The sequence below is a fragment of the Sus scrofa genome, chromosome 14 (assembly GCF_054392235.1).
Source record: "Sus scrofa isolate SSC_HxYL_T2T_F1_AM1 chromosome 14, Sscrofa_HxYL_maternal_Yorkshire_Landrace_v2.0, whole genome shotgun sequence".
Classification (NCBI taxonomy): domain Eukaryota; kingdom Metazoa; phylum Chordata; class Mammalia; order Artiodactyla; family Suidae; genus Sus; species Sus scrofa.
In genome coordinates this window covers 151,753,201-151,766,928 of record NC_139396.1, presented here as the reverse complement: position 1 = coordinate 151,766,928, position 13,728 = coordinate 151,753,201, and positions in this window count along the sequence as shown.

Sequence of the window (13,728 nt, the reverse complement as noted above, 5' to 3'; positions counted from 1 at the left end):
TTCACCCTGGTGTTGCCAGATACTAATGACCTTCACACATCGAAATGTCCAGCTTGGTAACAAGACTTTATAGGGTCACCTGAACTACAAGTTCAGAAAAAAGATTCCCTGAGTTCCCTGGTGGCACAGCAGATTAAGGATCCGGCATTGTCACTGCTGGGGCTGGGGCCCTGGCCCAGCATGCTGTGGGCACTGGCCTGAAAAAAAGATTCCAGCCACAAGGGATCTCCATGCTGCTGCCACTACAAGCAGTTTAACACCGTCTTCTTTAGTGAGAGGGAAAGCGTGCCTTCCTGGGGCTAAATTCTGTTAGGAGGGTCCTCACAGGAGGCTTACTTAGGCCCTGAATTATTACAAAGATGGTGCCTCCATTGCATACAAAGGAAACTGAGCCTGAGAGAATTATGTCACTGGGTAATCAGTGGCAAGGCTAGTTATTTAGGTAAGTGTCTGCCTTCCCTGCTAAAAGGCCTGAAACATGTCTTTTTCATCTTTTGATTCCGTGCTCTATAGAACCTAGTAATTTCCTTACACACAGTGTCTATCGGTCAATATTTGCTGACTCAGAGCAAATGTGCCATGACACAGGCCCAACCTAGGCTTCTGGGTGCTAGTTATCGTGTGCTAGTTAACTGTCAAAATTCCTACATCACTGCCAAATCAGAGATGACAAGGGAAAAGTAGGGGAGACTGGCCTCCTGGTATCAGAGGTTAACATCAGCAGAAAGCCATGGACAATCTCTCACAATCCTTGGAACTTCCAGACACCTGACTGAACCTCCATCCTCAAATCCAGCTGTCTCCTGCAATCAGTCCAACAGTTAAGCCAATTACACAATTGTCAGGAAAACTAAGCAGACCAATTTCAATTTGTTTTTCAGACTTTCCTAAAACACAAGCGATTTACTCCAAAAAGGGCACACAGAAAGCTGGACATTTTTTGTTCGGTTCAGTGCGAAGCAATCAGATAGATTTAGATGTCAGAAAAATGTCCAAATTGGTAAGGAAATTACACAGCAAAAGCATAAAAATTAATTCAGGATGGAAGGAGGAAAAACAGACTATGTTCTAGTAATTTACTTAAAAGCCAGTGATTTTCTGTTAATATGGAGAAGGAAAGAATCCAAACCATCACGGACGGTCTTTTGATGACTAACATCTATCAGGCGATGACATCACCAAAGTCAAGGTCGTTCATTTGAACATGGTAGCTTACAGTGGAAATGGGGATAAAATCTTGAAAGCAAAGGTAGAATTGCTGATTCTTCCTCTTTTCTTTTTTTTTTTTTTCTTTTCCTTTTTGGCCACACTCACAGCATGGAAGTTCCCAGGTCAGGGATCAAATCCAAGCTATAGCTGTGACCTGTGCCTCATGGCAACACCAGGTCCTTAACCCACAGACCAGGAATCAAACCTGTGCCACCACAAATATAATGCCAGACCCTTAACCCACTGTGCCACAGTGAAAACTCTTGCTTCTCCCCCCCCTTTTTTTTTTAACCTTTTTTTTTCTTTAAAAAAAAATCCACATTGTGCAAAAATTCCCAGGCCAGGGATCAAACCCACACCACACTAGTGATCCAAGCCTCAGCAATGACACTAGATCCTTAACCCACTGAACCATCAGAGAAGTCCTAGAATTGCTTTTGTTTTTTTTTTTTTTTTTTTGTCTTTTGTCTTTTTAGGTCCACACCCATGGCATATGGTGGTTCTCGGGCTCGGGGTCGAATTGGAGCTATAACTGCTGGCCTACACCACAGCTATAGCAACACGGATCTGAGCTGCCTCTGTGACCTATACCACATCTCACGGCAATGCCAGATCCTTAACCCACTGAGTGAGGCCAGGGACGGAACCTGCATCCTCATGGATATTAGTTGGGTTCGATTAACCACTGAGCCATGACAGGAATTCTAGAATTGCTTCTAAATTCTAGAATTTAGAAAAAGGAGGTGAGCTGGATTTGCAATGTTAGGAGACTTAAAAAACCGATGACTCATAGGTCAGAAGGCTCTAGCAACTTCGACTTTAATGCTGCAATAACATGAAATCTCTCTTGCTCTAGAGACTGTGAGCCTAATTATCTTTGAGACCTTAATATGAAGCTTTCACTGTCCTAAGATAGGTCTCTGTGGGTATATGACTATTTAATTGACCCAATAAAAGGAGGGCATACATGCTCCATTCTTGAAGTCTTAGCTAGTCGGTTATATGCTAAATGGAATCTAACAAATACTCAAAGTTTTAAAAATGTAATGGTTTTCAGAGTTCCCATTGTGGCTCAGTGGGTTAAGAACCCGACACAGTGTCCATGAAGATGCAGGTTTGATCCCTGGCCTTGCTCAGTGGGTTAAGAATCCAGCACTGCTGTGGCTGTGGTATAGGCTGGCAGCTGCAGCTCCAATTTTACTCCTAGCCCTGTAACTTCCATATGCCACAGATGCAGCCCTAAAAAGAAAAGAAAAAAAAAAAGTAATGCTTTGCACAGATTGCCTTTTTGACAACTACATAAAATAGAATATAGTATCTAATTTGTAGCAGCCTAATTCTCTGCTGTTTGAGCAAAGGCCTGGGTTGCTGCCATAGATATAAGCCTGTTCGTGAACCAGCAGGTTGAGGCACTCATTTTGAGGAGCTGTCATAGTCTCCTCCATGGAGAGAGGATGCCATCTAGCATGAAGTCTGGAGAGCTGCAGCCTCCTAAGTGGCAAAAGTGACTCAGGTTCCACATTTGTGATCTAAAATGAGACCATGACAAGTTCCTGCTATGGCACAACAGGAATCTGGTGTCTCTGCAGTGCCAGGACACAGGTTCAATCCCTGGCCAGCCACAGTGAGTTAAAGGATCTGGCATTGCTGCAGATGTGGCATAGATCATACTTGTGGCTCGGATCTGATTCCTGGAATCCCTGGCACAGGAACTCCGTATGCCTCAGGGCAGCCAAAAAATGAAAAAATAGATAATAAAAATGAAATGAGAGGAGTTCCTGTTTCGGCTCAATGGTAATCAAACTGACTAATGTCCTTGAGGAAGCAGGTGCGATCCCTGGCCTTCCTCAGTGGGTTAAGGATCTGGTGTTGCGGTGAACTGTGGTGTAGGTAGCAGATAAGGCTTGGATCTGGCTTTGCTGTGGCTGTGGCCTAGGTGGGCAGGTTCCAGCTCTGATTCGACCCCTAGCCTGGGACTTCCATATGCCACGGGCACAGCCCTAAAAAGACAAAAAATAAAAGAATAAAATGAAATGCAATGAAATAAAATAAAATTAAATTAATTAAAAATAATGAGGCAATGAGTGTGCTAGATCACTCGAAACAACACAAACAGTCCCCACATGCTACAGAGGGAATTCTGCTCATGAAGTGGTTATTGGGTTACAGAAAGTCTCTGTTACTTAAACCTCAAGCTCCACAACAAGAATTCCCTCTTCTCCAGGTTGTATCTGGCCTCTCTGTGTTTCAGAGAAAAGGTAGGGAGATGGTTAGCTCCTTTTTATTAAGGACCAAACAGGAGTTCCCGTCGTGGCACAGCGGAAACGAATCCAACTAGGAACCATGAGGTTGTGAGTTCAATCCCTGGCCTCGCTCAGTGTGTTAAGGATCTGGCGTTGCTGTGAGCTGTGGTATAGGTTGCAGACTTGGCTTGGATCCTGCATTGCTGTGGCTCTGGTGCAGGCCAGTGGCTACAGCTCCGATTCTACCCCTAGCCTGGGAACCTACATGTGCCCCAGGTATGGCCCTAAAAAATAAAAAAGGACCAAGCATATCCATTCCATTAAATGACTGGAGCATAACTTCTTTAACTAGTTGTTCGCTAATGAACACTTTTTTTTTTCTTTTTCTTTTTTTGTCTTTCGAGGGCCACACCAGAGGCATATGGAAGTTTCCAGGCTAGGGGTCAAATCGGAGCTGTAGCCACCGGCCTACACCTCTGCCACAGCAATGTCAGAACCAAGTCCTGTGCATGACCAACACCACAGCTCACAGCAACGCCGGAGCCTTAATCCACTGAGCAAGACCAGGGATTGAACCTGCGTCCTCATGGATGCTAGTCAGATTCGTTTCCACTGTGCTACAACGGGAACTCCTGATGAGCTTTTTTTTTTTTTTTTTTTTTTTTTTTGTCTTTTTGCCATTTCTTGGACCCCTCCGGAGGTTCCAAGCCTAGGGGTCGAGTTGGAGCTGTAGCTACTGGCCTACGCCAGAGCCACAGCAACGCAGGATCTGAGCCGCATCTGCAACTTACACCACAGTTCACAGCAACACCTGATCCTTAACCCACTGAGCAAGGCCAGGGATTGAACCCACACCCTCATGGTTCCTAGTTGGATTTGCTAACCACTGAGCCACAACAGGAACTCCTGAACATTTTTTTATCATGGCCAATCTTTTGCCATAACGATGAGATGATGATTTTTTTTAAGAGCTAATAAAAAGAAAAAAAAGAAGAGTTGATAAGTATCTTTTTTCTTTTTGTCATCTATCTTTTAAATTTATGTACAGTAAAATACAAATTCACTCTCTTTGATATTATATGAATTTAGACAAATGCATATACTTGCATAATATCAAAACAGCCAAAATATAGAACTGGTCCATTGCTCTTGATTTTTTTTAACGTTCTTTTTTCCTTTCCTTTAAAAAAAAAAATTCTGAGTTCCTAAAAAAGTTAAACAGAATTAACGTAGGACCCAGCAGTTCCATTCCTATGTATATACCCCAAGAATTGAAAACTTATGTTCACACAAAAACTTATACACAAATGTGCATAGCAGTACTATCACAACGGTCAAAAGGTGGAAACAATTCAAATGTCCATCAGCAGATTAATGGATAAAAAAATTGTGGTGTATCCATATAATGGAATATTGTTCAGCCACAAAAGTAATGAAATATTGATACGTGTTACAATGTATATGAACCTTAAAATCATTTGGCTAAGTGATGGAGTTCCTTCATGGCTCAGTGGTTAAGGAACCCGACTAAGATCCATGAAGATGTGGGTTGGATCCCTGGCCTCGCTCAGTGGGTTAAGGATCTGGCGTTGCCACGAGCTGTGGTGTAGGTCACAGACGCAGCTCGGATCCTGCATTGCTGTGGCTGTGGTGTAGGCCAGCAGCTGCAGCTCTGACTCGACCCCTAGCCTGGGAACATCCATATGCCACAGGTGCAGCCCTAAAAAGCAAAAAAAAGAAGAAGATGACTGGCAGTAGTCCAGAGAAGCTCCTAGAGCAAGGGCAAGAGAGGAGACGAGAAGCCCAGAGCGGTCGTTGCAGTGCTGACGGCTGAGGGAAGAGGATGTGTGGGATCCACATGGACAAGATGAAAAGATCCTTCTGGGCTCGCAAGGAGTCCTGGGAATGGGGACTGGTAAAAGGCCGGACTGCTCCCGGGCTGGTAGGGACTCTGGTTGTTGGACTTTAGGATGCTAATGTTAATGACATTTTTAGGAGTTGCCCCTGTGGTGTGGTGGGTTAATGATCCAGCTTGTCTCTGTGGAGGCACTGGTTCGATCCTGGGCCCAGTGCCATGGGTTAAGGATCCAGTGTTGCTGAAGCTGTAGCATAGGTTGCAGGTGCAGCTTGGATTAGATCCCTGACCCTAGAAGTTCCATGTGCCATGGGTGCAGCTAGAAAAAAAAAAATGGAAAAAAAAAAAAAAAAAAAGGAGTTAACGTTGTGGCGTAGCGGAAACAAATCCAAATAGGAACTATGAGGATTCGGGTTCGATCCCTGGCCTCGCTTAGTGGGTTAAGGATCCAGTGTTGCCTTGAGCTGTGGTACAGGTTGCAGACGTGGATCAGATCTGATGTTGCTGTGTGGATCGGATCTGATGTTGCTGTGGCTGTGGTGTAGGCTGGCGGCTGCAGCTTGTATTGGACCCCTAGACTGGGAACCTCCATATGCAACATGTGTGGCCCTAAAAAAGAAAAGAAAAGAAAAAAAAATGACATTTTTAGTAGTCTAACATGTCAGAGCATAATCTACCAATCATATAAGGTGTCATCATTAATTGTTACTTCTGTCCTTTGACGTTCGCCTCTTTTTTTTTTTTTTTTTTTTTTTTTTGGTCTTTTTGCCTTTTCTAAGACCGCTCCTGCAGCATATGGAGGTTCCCAGGCTAGGGGTCCAATCGGAGCTGTAGCCACCGGCCTACACCACAGCCACAACAATTCAGGATCCCAGCCTCATCTGCGAACTACACTACAGCTCACGGCAACGCCAGATCCTTAACCCGCTGAGTGAGGCCAGGGATCAAACTGGCAACCTCATGGTTCCTAGTCAGATTCGTTAACCACTGTGCCACAATGGGAACTCCCTTGACCTTAAATAGGAAAGCATAGTTAGGCATCATGAGAGGAATAAGACCACAAAAATGAGTAAGACACGAAAGCCCTGCCTATCAACAGCAGCTTCTAAACTCTTAGGACCAACCAGTCACATACAAGAAATTGGAACAGCATCTATCCAGACAAAACTCTACTTAAAAGAGACACATGCACCCGCATGTTCATTGCAGCACTATTCACAATAGCCAAGACATGGAAACAACCCAAATGTCCATCGACAGATGATTGGATTCAGAAGATGTGGTATATATACATAATGGAATACTACTCAGCCATAAAAAAGAATGACATAATGCCATTTGTAGCAACATGGATGGAGCTAGAGAATCTCATACTGAGTTAAATGAGCCAGAAAGACAAAGACAAATACCATATGATATCACTTATAACTGGAATCTAATATCCAGCACAAATGAACATCTCCTTAGAAAAGAAAATCATGGACTTGGAGAAGAGACTTGTGGCTGCCTGATGGGACGGGGAGGGAGTGGGAGGGATCAGGAGCTTGGGCTTATCAGACACAACTTAGAATAGATTTACAAGGAGATCCTGCTGAATAGCATTGAGAAATTTGTCTAGACACTCATGTTGCAACAGAAGAAAGGCTGGGGGAAAAATGTAATTGTAATGTATACATGTAAGGATAACCTGACCCCATTGCTGTACAGTGGGAAAATAAAAAATAAAATTAAATTAAATTAAAAAAAAAGAAATTGGAACAGAAGACAGATGAACGTGAGAAGTACAGACTGCCGAAAGCAGGATGCTTTAAACTGTTTGGATTCAGTGTTGGGCAAAGTCTCCTAGAAACCACCCCTTTCACTCATTTTGGAAGGAGTGTAAACTGGCACAGCCTCTCTGGAGGGTGGCAATTTGGCAACATAAAACAAAAAATTTTAAACACACACACAACCCTTAATCATAGCAGTTCCATTTCCAGAAATATACCCTAAAGAAATAGGTAAGAATGTTTGCAAACATTTGGCTACCAGGATGTATGAAGATCACAATATTAGTTATAGGAGTTCCCGTTGTGGCTCAGTGGAAACAAATCCGACTATCGTCCATGAGGATGTGGGTTTGATCCCTGGCCTCGCTCAGTAGGTTAAGGATCCAGCATTGTGGTGAACTGTGTTGTAGCTCACAGACGTGACTTGGATCCCTTGTTGCTGTGGCTGTGGTGTAAGCCGGCAGCTGCAGCTCTGATTCAACCCCTAGCCTGAGAACTTCCATATGCTGTGGTTGAGGTCCTAAAAAGAAAAAAAAAGAAAAAAAATATTAGTTATAACATGAAGAAAAATTTGAAACAATGCAAATCTCCAACAATATCAGATTGGTTAAACAAATTATGGAACAACACTTCAGTGGTATTCCTGTCCAAAAGGCTTAACCTGCATTGAATGATAAGAAAATATCAAATGAGTGAACTGAGGGACATTCTGCAAAAGAGCTAGCTAGTGTTTCTTAAAACTTGGAAGGTCAAGGGAGTTCCCGTTGTGGCGCAGTGGTTAATGAATCCGACTAGGAACCATGAGGTTGCGGGTTCGATCCCTGGCCTTGCTCAGTGGGTTAAGGACCCGGCGTTGCTGTAAGCTGTGGTGTAGGTCACAGACAAGGCTCAGATCCCACATTGCTGTGGCTCTGGCATAGGCCGGTAGCTACAGCTCCGATTGGACCCCTAGCCTGGGAACCTCCATACGCTGCGGGAAGCGGCCCTAGAAAAGGCATAAAGACAGAAAAAAAAAAAAAAGACAAAAAAAAAAAAAAACTGTGAAGGTCAAGAAAGATAAAGAAAGAACGAGGAACTGTTCCAGGTTAAAGAGACTAAAAAACAAGGCAAGAAAAAATGACATATAATTTTGGATCGGATCATGAGGGGAGAGGAGGGCTAGCTAAAAATAGCACTGTTGGGACCATTGATGATATTTGAGTATGGACAGTGGATTAAATCATAATGTGTCAATGTTAACATCCTTGATTTTTTTAAAAAGTATTCCTCTTTATTTATTTATTTGGCCATGCCCACAACATGCAGAATTTCCCAGGCTGGGAACTGAACCTGTGCCACAGCAGTGACAGCACTGGATCCTTAACCCACTGGGCCACCAGGGAACTCCCATAGCCCTGATTTTGATTGTTACAAAACAGTATTTATTTATTTATTTATTTATTTATTTATTTATTTATTTATTTATTTATTTTAGGGCTGGGCTGCATCTGTGGCCTATGGAAGTTCCCAGGCTAGGGGTCAAACTGGAGCTGCAGCTGATGGCCTACACCACAGCCACAGCAATGCCAGGTCTGGGCTGTGTCTGTGACCTACACCATAGCTCATGGCAATACCAGATCATTAACCCACTGAGCAAGGACCAGGATCAAACCTGTGTCCTCACGGGTACTACTCAGGTTCTTTCTTTTTTTTTTTTTTTTTTGCTTTTTAGGGCCGCACCCATGGCATATAGAAGTTCCCAGGCTAAGGGTCAAATCAGAGCTGTAGCTGTGAGCAACAGACACAGCCACAGCTACAGCAACTCGGGAACAGAGCCGTGTCTTCAACCTACACCACAGCTCACAGCAACGCCAGATCCTTAACATCCAGGGATCGAAACTGCATCCTCATGGTTCCTAGTCAGATTCATTTCCACTGCACCACAACGGGGCCTCTAACCTTAGGTATTGAGGGGCGCAGTGGTTAACGAATCTGACTAGGAACCATGAGTTTGCAGGTTCCATCTCTGGCCTTGCTCAGTGGGTTAAAGATCTGGTGTTCTCCTGAGCTGTGGTGTAGGTCGAAGATGCTGCTCGGATCCCCAGTTGCTGTGGCTCCGATGTAGGCCAGCAGCTATAGCTTTGATCTGACCCCTAGCCTGGGAACCGTGGGTTCGGCCCTAATAAGACAAATAAATAAATAAATAAAAAGTGAATTAGGGAGTTCCCTGGGGGCCCAGCATTTAAGGATTCAGCCTGTTACTGTTGTGGCTTGTTGTCACTGCTGTGGCCAGGTTTGATCCCTGGCCTGAGAACTTCAGCATGCCATAGGCACAGTCAAAAAAGAAAGGGTGAATTAGCCAGTTACTCAAGCTGCAAACCAGGATAGCCATCAGAAATGATTAAGAAATAAAACATGACTCGAATGACAGTTCAAGACAACAAAAAAAGGTCTGTGATAAAATACACAGAATTGAGGTTCCTGTGGCACAGCGGGTTGGGGATCCAGCATTGTCCCTGCAGTAGCTCAGGTAGCTGCTGTGGCATAAGTTTGATCCCTGGCCCAGGAACTTCCACATGCCTTGGGTGTGGCCAAAAAAATAAATAAAATAATAATATTGTATCATTCTTTAAAATGAATACATGTACAAAACAGAAATAGACCCGCAAACATATGAAACAAACTTATGGTTACCAAAAGGGCAGGGAGGGGTAAATTAGGAGTTTGAGATTAATATACATGCACTATTATATATAAAATAGATAACCAATAAGGACCTACTGTATAGCACAGGGAACTACACAATTATATTCAACATTTTGTCATAACCTATAAGGGAAAAGAATCTGAAAAATAATATATATATTATATATAGAATATATATCACTTTCCTGTATACCTGAAACCAACACAAATTGTAAATCATCTATACTTGAATAAAAAATAAAATTAAAAGAAAAGAATTATGTTGATAACTGCCAAAGGTATTTAGGGAAAGAAGATGTCAGCTGGGGGTGGGGGTAGGGGTTGCAGATAAACAGAAGTGGCTGCACACAGTGAGTTTTTAACTAGGTCTTCAACTAGCTAATTAAAGTTTATTAAGTTTTTAATTATTAAAAAATTTCTTGGAGTTCCCGTCGTGGCACAGCGGTTAACGAATCCAACTAGGAACCATGAGGTTGTGGGTTCGGTCCCTGCCCTTGCTCAGTGGGTTAAGGATCCGGCATTGCCGTGAGCTGTGGTATAGGTTGCAGACATGGCTCAGATCCCGAGTTGCTGTGGCTCTGGTGTAAGCCAGCGGCTACAGCTCTGATTTGACTCCTAGCCTGGGAACTTCCATATCCTGTGGGTGCAACCTTAGAAAAGATGAAAAGACAAAAAAAAAAATTATTTTCTTAAAATTTTCCAGGAGCCTGCCATGTGCCAGGTGCAGTGCTAGGTGCTGGGCATGTAACAGTGGAGCAAGACGGGCACAGTCCTTGGCCTGTTGGGGCTTCTAGGAGCCCAATAAATACCCAGTAAGCAAAGTAATTGTGATTTCTAATCAAAGGAAACAAATAAGGGCCAAGCCGGAGAGTAACAGACGTGACCATTAGGGAGGGCTTCTTGGTAAGGATGATGGCTAAGCCATGACCTAAATGAGGAGGACGTGAGTGGGGCTTGCTCTGGGTATTGGGGAAGGATGAGTGAACCAGCATGGCTTTAGCAGAAATGGGGTGGGACAGGCCTCAAATGCGTGGTCTAGAAGGAAGCAGGGGTACAGACTGTGCAGGGCCTTGTATGAATTGGCATTTTACTCTAAGGAAATGGGAAGCCATTGAAGAGTTTTATGTAGGAGATGAAATGGTCTGGCTGGTGTTTGAAGAAGAACCGTTGTTGCAGCTGAGGATAAACTGGAAGGAGGCAGTGAAAGCAGAGAGGTTCAGAAGCTGCAGGGCCCCTCCTGGGAGGGGGAGGGGAAGGCGCAGGCAGGGGGCGGGGCGGGGTGGGGGGATGGGCCTCATGCTTGGACTTCTGCAACATCTCGGAATATAGTTCTATGGATCGTTACAGAGGCGGACAGGACTGAGAAAGATGGCAGTCCTCCTCTGCCTTTTAACCTGCTTCCTGTCACCAGCTCTTCCAGCATGAGCAAATTACACACAAATGTTTCTTTCTTTCTTTTTTTTTTTTTGTCTTTTTGCCAGTTCTTGGGCTGCTCCCTAGGCATATGGAAGTTCCCAGGCTAGGGGTCTAATCGAAGCTGTAGCCGCTGGCCTACACCACAGCCACAGCAATGCCAGATCTTTAACCCACTGAGTGAGGCCAGGGATCGAACCTGCAACCTCATGGTTCCTGGTCAGATTCGTTTCCACTGTGCCACAATAGGAAATCTTCCATGATGTTTCTTAGTGTGGGTTCTCTTAGACCTTGAGACTAGGATTCTATGCAAGGAGCTTGTTTGGGAGGTGCTGGAAGTGTAAGTTAAGGAGGAAAATCATACAGGAAAGCCGAGCAGTAAAGGTGTGTGAAGGAACTTGCATGGGTGACCGCCATTGAAACTCTGGGAAACGTGCCTCAGCTTGTGTACTAACTCTTTCCACCTGGCCACCGCAAGGGCTGCCGGGTAGGGGTTAATCGAAGTTCTGCCTGTCCGCAGGGATGGGTGGACCAGCCTTCCCCAGTTCTGAAAGATATGCAGGAGGGGCAGCTGGGAATCTCTGGAGCCCAAAGAAGTTGCAGGGTCTGAGGGACACAGAGACATGTGACAGAATAGCCTAGACTTTGTACTTTCTTCCCCACCTCCTTTTTTTTTTTTTAATTTCTTTTTTTTCTAGGGCCGCATCTGTGGCATATGGAAGTCCCCAGGCTAGAGGTCAAATCAGAGCTGCAGCTGCCGGCCTACATCACAGCCACAGGAACGCCAGATCCAAGATGTGTCCACAACCTACATCACAGCTCATGGCAATGCCGGATCCTTAACCCACTGAGTGAGGCCAGGGATTGAACCTAAGGGCTCATGGATACTATCCAGGTTCATAACCTACTAAGGCACAGCAGGAACTCCCTGTTTCCCTTTTAAAACAGACCTCACATCGTGAAAGTGACCTGAGCCTTTTTGACTACCAAGAGACCGTGAGAAGCCATGAAAATTCCCGGGGAGAAGAGATAGTAGCCTGGACTGAGGCGGTGGCAGTGGAGGGGAGAGAAGATTGTGTATTCTTTGAGTGCTGGTTGGCTGGGGCAGCGAAGGGGGCAAGGGAGGGTATAGATTTCAGGAGAGAAAGCAAGGGTTTGGTCCTGTGTCTGTTAAGTCTGAGGTGTGTGAGAGCTATCTCAGTGGAGGGAAGATATTGGCAGGCTGAACTGGGGACACAGCTATAAAAAGGGGATAGGTGGAGTTCCCGTCGTGGCGCAGCAGAAACAAATCCAACTAGGAACCATGAGATTTCGGGTTCCATCCCTGGCCTTGCTCAGTGGGTTAAGGATCCGGCGTTGCCATGAGCTGTGGTGTAGGTCACAGACAAGGCTCAGATCCCGCATTGCTATGGCTGTGGTATAGGCTGGTGGCTACAGCTCCGATTAGACCCCTAGCCTGGGAACTTCAGTATGCCATGGGAAGTGGCCCTAGAGAAGGCAAAAAGACAAAAAAAGAAAGAAAAGAAAAGGGGGATAGGTGGCCAAGGGTTAGGGGGCAAGAGGGATGAATATGGGGAGCGCAGAGGGTCTCTAGGGCAGTGGACTAGTCCATACAATGCTATAGTGGTGCACATACATTTTTCCAGACCCATGGAAGATGCAACATCAGAGGGAACCCTAATGTAAACTAAGGACTTTCAGTGATAATGACATTGTCAACAGAGGTTCATGGATTGTAAGGAATGCGCCGTCTTGGTGTGGGATGTAGATGGTGGGGGAGGCTGTGCAGGTGTGGGGCAGGGAGCAGATGGGAACTCTCCGTATTTTTATTTTTGCTGGGAACCTAAAACTGCTTTAAAAAATAAAGTCTATTTAAGGAGTTGCCACTGTAGCTCAGATGGTTAAGAACCTGACTAATATCCATGAGGATGTGGGTTTGATCCCTGGCCTCGCTCAGTGGGTTAAGGATCCGGCGTTGCCACGAGCTGTGATGTAGGTCACAGACTTGGCTCAGATCCCGAATTGCTGTGGCTGTGGTATAGGCCAGCAGCTCTGATTCGACCCCTAGCCTGGGAATTTCCATGTGCCACAGGTTCAGCCTTTTAAAAAAAAAAAAAAAAAAAAAAAAACTATTTAAAAAGAAGAGTAGGTGGGGGAAGTAGGCCGGGGATAGGCAATAAAGATAGGAGGGAAGTCAGGGCACCGGGGTGGCAGGAAGAGAATGGCAGGTGAGGGAACCCCATTGCCTGCAGCCTGCAGTGGGGCAGGTACTTCCAACACAGCCTCATGAGAAGCTTCACAGGGAGCCTGTGAGGTGAGTGTTCCTGGAGGGAGACCCTCAGACTCTGAAAGGTGAAGTAATCTGTAGGGGTTTGAACTGAGGACAAGTTGATTCCATCCACTACTCTGCTGCCTGCTTTGAGGAGCTCAACCTGGAGGAGCATGAGGCCATGCAGAAGGCATCTGGGGATAAGGTTCTTAACAGAGCCTTTTTTTTTTTTTTTTTTTTTTTGCTTTTTAGGGCCGCACCTGTGGCATATGGATGTTCCCAGGC